The sequence below is a fragment of the Notothenia coriiceps genome, unplaced genomic scaffold (genome assembly GCF_000735185.1).
Source record: "Notothenia coriiceps isolate Sejong01 unplaced genomic scaffold, NC01 NC01_scaffold00004877, whole genome shotgun sequence".
Taxonomy (NCBI): Eukaryota; Metazoa; Chordata; class Actinopteri; order Perciformes; family Nototheniidae; genus Notothenia; species Notothenia coriiceps.
In genome coordinates this window covers 66,546-75,530 of record NW_011337578.1, presented here as the reverse complement: position 1 = coordinate 75,530, position 8,985 = coordinate 66,546, and the positions used below count along the sequence as shown (strand labels likewise).

The 8,985-nt window shown below is 38.4% G+C and overlaps 1 protein-coding gene across 4 annotated transcripts in view; it reads right to left on the bottom strand.

Annotated features, from left to right (window-relative positions):
* Nucleotides 1-8,656, bottom strand: part of map4l (microtubule associated protein 4 like) — a 107,498-nt gene extending 98,842 nt beyond the window's left edge. The window contains exon 1 of one of the 4 annotated variants that reach the window (XM_010767908.1): nt 8,487-8,656. The gene's annotated coding sequence lies outside the window, so the exon portion shown is untranslated. The remainder of the gene's footprint in view (nt 1-8,486) is intronic. The other 3 variants (XM_010767905.1, XM_010767907.1, XM_010767910.1) reach the window with 3 other exon arrangements.
* Between the last annotated feature and the right edge of the window lie 329 nt (nt 8,657-8,985).

The following is an 8,985-nucleotide window of genomic DNA, read 5'->3' as shown; positions in this document are numbered from 1 at the left end:
GGAACCAGGCATTGAGGGAGGTGGCAGAGACAGTTGGTGAAACTGGTAGGTTTTCACCTGTTTGGGGAGTTTATATCCAGTTTACTTCGTTTTAACATTGAATGGACAGCTAGTAATGTAGCATAACATATAATATATATATTAATATAATACTAATATATAATAATATATATAATTAATATAATATATAATATAATAAGTATAAGCATAATATATAACATATAGTATAACATATAATACATGGACAGCTAGCAAGCATAGACAGTATATTTAGCCAGCATGGAATGTAGCATAAAATAGCACCATAGACATTAATCTCATACATCTTCATTATATAAAGTGTGACATGTAAAAGCTTGTATGCAATTGACAGTTATAAAGGGATTTGGTTTTCATTAATCCTTTGTATGCCGGGGGCGGGCGGGAGATTCCTGGGAGATTCCTGATTGGTTGTTGGTCGCCTTGGGCGCGTGAAATCGCCAAGCTTCAGACACGCCCAGCATCAAGATTTTTCAAGATTTTTTTCATGCCTGTGTGTGGACGGGCCATAAGAACAGTAGGGTGCAATCTGTTTGACTGGTGACATATTAAAAAAAGGAGAAGTTACTAGAGGGTGTTTGTATACATCCAGAAGTATCCCTAGTATACATTATCAGAACTGATTCTTCATTATCAATCAACTTTTTGTTCTTGACCATTTGTATTGTTACAAAAGTAGGTTGTTGTTTTTTTTCTGGCACAAAAGGTTCTGGTTTCGCTTTGGTTTCTATACCCCTTGCATGAAACTTATTAAAACAATATGCTACCAAACAAATACTGTGCTATACCATAATGTCTTTTAAAGAGCCCTTTGAATGACATGACCTGTACGTGACGCACTCGCAGTAAACAGATCAAAGAGTTCAGAGGAAACAACAAAGGTCATTCTCCCCTGCTGAGGAAAGCGAGATTCAGATCTGTTCTGACATCATACATCAGAGCTAGGGAGGATGGGACGGCTGTGTCTTTTGTTATTATCCTCTTCCAGCAAGCTTCCATCAGTGTGTGTTTGTGATTTGAAACTAGAAAAGGTCTTTTCTGTCCTGCTGATGGCAGAGATTCAGATCAGACCTGACATTAGACAGTACAGCGAGGATATGTACAAAATGTCCCCTTTAACCAACTGTCTCTAATGCATTACAACATGTCGGTTTGTATATTTCCAGGCACAGTTTACTGACACCTAGCAAAAGGATTCTGAGAACTGAAAATATTTAAAATTTTCCATCTCCTGGAAAGAATAGATTTGAGCTATACACTGTCATGCCAGCCTTTTAAGTACTTATTTTCCTGAAAAGTTTTGCGGCATTTATACAAATAATTGACTTAAATGTTGAGACAACATGCTAGAACTACCATAAGTTACCACCTCTGACCAAATATGCTGTGTTACCTTTCAAATTGTAGGTCTTGCCCTCAGAAACTCTTGAGCAAAGGATGTTGACTTGTTACATTTGATTTCCAAAGGACACATACAGCCAACCAGGAAAAACCATTGAGTGTTTTTACAAAGAAACAAGTGTAAAAACAGTCAGAGGAAGAATGAAGATGCAGTGTTATTTATTACAGATCCTGTACTGTTCTCATTTTACTTCCATTCTTTGGTCTCCATTAGAGTTTTTTTCCTTTTCTTGATCACCTCTGACTTTAAAAACAGAGCACAGAGCCACATTTGACAGATTTGCACAGTAAGTCATCAGTCTAACTCGTCTAATAAGCTGACTATCTGCTCTCATGTTCTGACGCCATGTGTGTGTGCGTGTATGTTTGTTGTGTTGCGTGTGTGGATAGGTCGACACAGTGTGTTGTCAGCAGTAATCTAAACTGCTGCTCATCAGAGACACGCTGTGTGTGTGTGTGTGTGTGTGTGTGTGTGTGTGTGTGTGTGTGTGTGTGTGTGTGTGTGTGTGTGTGTGTGTGTGTGTGTGTGTGTGTGTGTGTGTGTGTGTGTGTGTGTGTGTGTGTGTGTGTGTGTGTGTGTGTGTGTGTGCTCGCTCATCAAGAAGCAGACAGCGAGGAGCTGCTGAGTCACCATGGCGACTGGCTGGGCAGCCATGACAGAATGTTGTTAACACATGAGATGCCGTGAGCCTTGGTTGTGCATTTCCTTATAATTCCCTTTTGTCCTAAATGTTTCGTCACAGTAGATTTCTCATGACATCATCCATAAAATATATTTATCTATACTTACTTCCCCCTACTATCATTATCATTTACTAGTTAAAAGAGAAAAGCAGGAGGCAATTTCTCCAGCATGTCTCTAGCTTGGATTTAAACAAATTCGACTGACATGATGGTCTCTTTAAGAGTTGACCGCTCTGCATGCTAATAGGGATTCTAAGCTCCTAACTAAATTAGGCTACTCAATTATCCTTTTCGTCTGCCTGCCTTGTCATAGTAAACATCACATTGACACTTAAAGGAAAAGATCCTCCCAACGGATTATGGCAAGTTCCCAAATTCTTAAACAATTTTATTAAAGCTACATTAGACAACTTTGCACAAGGACTTATACATATATAATATAAATATTATAACTCATATATAGCCAGGACATTAGACATTAGATTGAAATGTACATTGTTTCATTTAGTGAGGTTATGTTTTAATGGTGGTAAGATGTTCACATATTACCATTCATTTGAGGTCATGGTTCTGTCCATCGGACAAATGTATGGGTCGGGTTATGCTTTTTTGAAACTACTTTGAGGAGGGTTTTCCAACAACAATCAGATATCGTAGTGTTTGTAGATTTTCGGAATGGTTCTGAAAAGGCAGAATGAAAAGCTTGCTTCCATGAAGGGAGGGGGTAGTGATTTTTTGCAGTTGTTTTTGTTGTTGCTTAAATGAAAAACAGAGCGAAGAAAAAGAAGATTAAACCCTTGTACTTTTCTCTACTCCCCAACGCTGGTCAATCATGGCATGACATGAATCGGAAAGGTTTATAAATAGACAAGACAAGCGGTGAGAATATACCAAAACAATTAGTTGAAAGGTGCTACAGTGTTGTGAAGTGCAGACTCAGAGGATAATTCATAGCTGCACTAAGAATGTTAACAACATCAGGTTGTGCATAAAACCTGACCTTTTTAAATGACACTGCTGTACGTGTCTACATTCAAGCAATAACATATAAGAACAGGGGTTTTTATAGAAAAACATAGTATGAGGGCGCTAACGCCACTTCCGGCCCAAATTATGGCCCCGCCCCCTATCCGACAAAAATAATGCATTAGAGCAAAGCAAAGAATAATAGTCTCTTCATGTCTTAACACTAGAACCGCCAACGGGTACATTTTACCCTCAGCTGTTTTTTGATTGTATGTAACTTTTGTTCAATAACATATTANGGGAATTGGCCTTATAACGGCCCGTCCACACACAGGCATGAAAAAAATCTTTAAAAATCTTCTACGTCACCCCATTCAAGTGAATGGTTGAAGCTTTGAAAGATTTTTTTCATGCCTGTGTGTGGACGGGCCGTTATAAGGCCAATTCCCTAAGACGTACAACCCTAATCACAGTCATTGCATTGAGTATTTTGTGGAAGAGCTTCTGATAGCCTGGTTATGATCTCAAACATTTGGCAATGTAGGCATTTCTTTACTTGCTTGTACGAATATATTTTATCTTATTCATAATGCAAAGGAAAATGTAAAAGCTGAGAAAAGCTAATATCATGTGTATTCTGAACTAGGGCTACTTGATTATGGCAAAAATCATAATCTCGATTATTTGGGTTAATAATAATTGATATCACGATTATTAAAAACAATGATCCATTTACTTTGAAAACATCAATTTATTGGAGAGAAAAAATGTGAACAGTATGTTTTTAACGGTTGATTACCCTGAACTTTAAGTATAATTCAACTGAAAAACCAATAAAAAAAATATATTATTTGAAAAATAAATAAAATAAAAGTAATAATAAAAAAATAATCGTTTTATTTCGATTACGTTGTTTTCGTAATTGTTGCAAGCCATAATCGTAATTGCGATTAAAAGACGATTAATTGAACAGCCCTATTCTGAACTACTTTCATGCATATTTTTAGCAAGTCATTGTGGCACAAATTAATTCCTTTTACTTGGGATGAGTATCTGGCCAATCCAACCTTAAGGACTCAAGTCTGTACTCCTGGGAATGTGCATACATGCGATTCCATGAAACAGCCACCAAAGTGTAGGTTGAAGCCCTGGTGTAGGGAAGATGCATGCTTGGTTTTTGTTTGTGTTTGAAGCATTTCATTGGACTTCTTTAGATCCCTGAGTGCAGGATGATTCATTGATAGTTTGTTGGTATTTTCCAGGAAATTACTATTAAATATCAATAAGAATACCAACTGAAGGACTTTTTTGTCTATGATGGGTCAGATGGTAGGTGACAACCAGTGCAATACGATAAAAAAAGACTTAACCATATATTTTTGGATTTAATGGGAACATTCAGGAAAGCCCACATTTCTGTTGAATGGTAAAACTCTGTCTCAAAAGCAGCTTTGATTGAATGAGTGGAGAGAGGTTCCTGGTAACGCTAAGGTTTGTCTCACCAAACAAGATTAGTGAACTGTTGGGCAGGCCTTTCATTTCCACAAAGGTCATTCACTTTGAACCAGGCAAGATCACCATGGTAACCACAACTGAAGCAGAGTGTGTTCAAGTTGTTGCTGTAGGACATAGCAGGGTCTTCAAATATATTTATGGAAGAGAATAAACTACACAGAATCTCCTCTGAGTTAGTTGATAGTATCACGGTCTGTTTGCAGAATGATGCCTAAACAGAGTGTCCAAATGTTACTTTCATTTTCTCGAACTATGATTTTAATAAATATTTCAGGCCTGTAGATCCCACTGTAGCAATACAAATGGCTACTAACAGATAGTTCATGGCTTACATAATTCTCTAGGGTCATCAATAATTAATACACATTTCTAGTGCACATTCAATCTGGTAACAGATTTCACCCATATTTTTTGTCAGCACAGTGTGAGTCTAACTTAACAATGTTCACAGACTCAAATATGTCCCACTGCCCTGATGAGTCCTCATTACAAGGCAGGGATGGGACTATTACTGTACTTTGGCATTGACACTATTTGCAGTTTGCCTCTCATTCAATATTGTTGTGACACTTACTAACATGAGAAAATGGTCACCATATGAGCATCCCAATACAGTATGTGTCATCCCATATTTAAAATGTCGATTCATCTAGGTCTTGAAATTCCTGTTTACATTGCTATTACAGAGTTAAGTTAATGGATCCTGTAGTTAAGAACAATAAAGAGTTTAAGCTGAAAGGAACTTAATAGACATCTGTAGAGTAAGATGTAAAAAATGCATGAACATAAACATCCATTCTTTTCAAATTGAAGATTCAAAGTTCCATTGATTTCTTTAGCCACTAGCAGCTTAATGGTCACCAGATAGGTTGCTAGCTGTGTTTGTGGTTTGTAATGTCTGCTGCAGCTTCATACTAGCGGGAATATATTTTTATGGATGGAGGGTGATATCCGCGTCACTGGGCTCTTTCATATAGCCTGGCTTGGTATTGGGCAGAAACACTGGGAGATATCTTCATTTTTGACACCAAGGTGTTACGTAACCTTTCACTTAACAGGCCACTATTATGGCTTACAAATTGCCTCGGGGGCTACACCACCATTAGATCACATAACTACTGCAGTGACTCTGCTTGGCTGACTTGTTGACTAAATGTATCACTGGAGAGTATACACATTTCTAGTTAAATTAAATTATTATAACTATAAAATCACAGTGAATGTTTGACTAGTTGGGTTGACGGTTTGTTTAATTACAAACCCAAATGACTCTGAATCCCTGACTTACTGGCAAATGGACTGAAAATGTTGGGTATACCTGGTAGCATGACCACTAGCCTGACTTTCTGACTGCTTGGCTGGTAATCTGAGAGGGATTGCATGTAATCCCATCAATCTCTGATGCAGAAATCACAACGGCGATGCATTAGATCATCTCCATCTCCGTAATCCATCTAGCTTCCTGCTTGTAGACTTTGGCCCATTGAGCCTGTCTTTTCCTACTAAACTCAAGTATACCGGATGCAGGATCCATGGGTCTGAGTTCCTCCAAATCTTTATTTCACTGTAAACAGGACTTCATCCAATATCCCAAACCCATTAGTTGATCAGTCATGATTAGCCCCTAGAATGGAAAATGCCAGGGGTTATGGATGTTCCAGTAAAGCCTCTCCCACAGCACATTGGCCACTTATCATCATACTGTATGAGACTCAGTTTACCAAGATCAACTCTACAAAACCAGAGTTGATCATTTTTAGGTTCTGAGTTGATGTCAAAACTTACCATGATCTCTCTTATTTTTCACAAAGCAGTTCTATTTTTTGTTTAGTCTGTAAAGTGGAGTAATGTGGCCACAGAAAGAGGGCAAATAATACTTAAGTTAAAACATTTCTTAGCTGACAGCAGTTAGACTGTACATTGACATTCTACATCTATACCTTGACTTAACATTTGCTTCACGTTCAGTCTGAACACACCTTCACTCATACAGAATGACAGAAGCAGAGCCACGCATTTAAAAGGCGATGGTTAGGCAAAGCTCAAGAGGCAAAAACGTGTCAATCCCAAATAGATCCATCAGCACAAAACATTGTAACTTGGCCTATTGCCATTTTTTTTCCAAATTCCTGACCAGACCCCAAAGTTGCTATAGATACCAAACATGTCAGGCTTATGTGATGGTCACATAATGTCCATTTATTGCAATGGTGCAGCCATGTAGCTTCAGTAAAATTGAGCAATAAGCAGTTACAAAAAAGACACTCTGATGTTTACATAAACTTTAGCCACTTCTATTTAAAGCAACACTAGGTTACTTGTTTTGCCTTATACCGTATTCTTTGACATGTTGACTTCAGGGAATAAACACCCTGCCTTGTCACGGTGGTTTATGAAGTTTGATTTAGGGTCAGAAAGCTTAACTAGTTGATTTAGAAATGTTAACCTCTAACTGCTGCTAATATTTGTCACTGTCAACGAATATGCTGTTAGCTCAGTCAGCCATGCTGCCATGACTGGGAATTTTGAGCAAAGGGGGAGTGTTGTTGTTTTTAATGCTAGTACAGAAGCTTTGGACCGCTGGGATGAGGAGGTTTTCAGGAGGAATGCTAGCAAGAAGGGATAGCATCTTAGTCATATTAGTAGCTTGCTATGTCTTAGTTGTTGCCCTTGCTTTATGTTTGGTGGATCTGCAAAAGTTATCCACTTGCTAATTCAGATCACTACTTAGCCTAGAGTTATCCTAACAAATGCATGTTTAACACTACAACTGTCCATTTGAAGATAGCAGTACATAATGTAATTGCAAACTGTAGGGGTGCTAAATCACTATTTCCGACCACTACATCATGTTGCTTTAAGGGAATATTAGAGAAGGAATCAGGATGTTCCTACTCAACTCGTATTGCTACACCTTGTCTGTACTGTGGTAGCTCAAATATGCATGACTGTACGATGTATTTATTTATTTAACACAACACATTACATTTCAAATGTGACATGTTAGACTGAATAGGCTACCAAAAACAAAAACAGCTAGAGAGAGAAAGACCTTAGCATGGATGGAACAATGTGTACTAATCCACTCAGAGACAGAGGATGCAGTATGTGAGTCTCTATCCATGTATGTGTATGTCGAGTGGGGAGGATGGGTAGGCCTAATATTGTACGATAGGCTTAGGTATTATAGAACATCAGATTTTTCATGTAGACTCTGTAACATCGGAAAATAGGCATTATATAACAAGGCCTTGGCTGATCTGGAGCTGCACCTGCTGCCTTTGAGAAAACTATACTCCTGTAGTAAATGTTATAGAGACAAATATCACCAAAAGCATGGTTTATAGATACACGAGTCCCACTTGGGACTATTTAATAGGCAGTCTTTAAAAGTCTACAATAGCATTGGATGACTTGAGGCTACTATACACTCATTAATAATTACTGAGGAGTACTATGGGCTCGTGTCGCGACAATACACGAATATATATAAGTGCTATAGTCTGGTGATTTTTCAGCATGAGGGGTGCACCATTCCGACTGCGGCACCACCATAACAAAGAGACATGAATCCGCGGAGTCTGCATGAGAGGCAGAGATCCCCCTCACACGCCCACTATACTCAGCCATTGTGATGGGAAACACCGTGCACCACAATGTCGAATTGTATGTCCGCCATATAGAAAGCTAAATATAGGCCCATATCCATGCCACTGCAGGGCGAGAGCTAAATATCGGTATAATTATGAACGTTAACATTCATGCAGATATGCACGAGAGGATGGCGCAGCACAGGGATACAGTACAAAGCAAACAACGTTTATCACTCAATGACACGTATCGTAAATCAGATAAACTAATTGTAAAAATCTGCTACTCACCGTTTTGATGTGTTCCGTTACTGTCAGAGCGTGTGTGTGTATGTGTGTGTGTGTTTGTGTGACAGTCAGAGTGTGTGAAGGTGAAAATCTCCCCACCTTTCGCTGCTTGCAGAGCAGACTGGTGCCAGGTCTCAGATATTAAGTCCCGCCCCTGCCAAGCGGCTCAGCCAATCAATATCCGGGAACAGCAAAAGGGTCTTCTCATCTGAATCTGATGCTGCTGCCTTCATGTGCTGCCGTAAATGTGAAACTTTAGTTGGATATGCTCATGGATTTGCAAAACACATTACAGTAATTCACAGAAATAACATCTAATTTCAAACATTGGCTCAAGATCTTCAAAGATTAAGACAGATAAATACATATAAAATGTTAAACTAAATATGTTTAACTTAACACAAAAATATGCAAAAAAACTAAAGTAGCAAACATCTAATCGTTAAGAATGTTCCTCATAGATAAGACATTACTTATATAAAAGCAGTTCATTTTGGGCAAC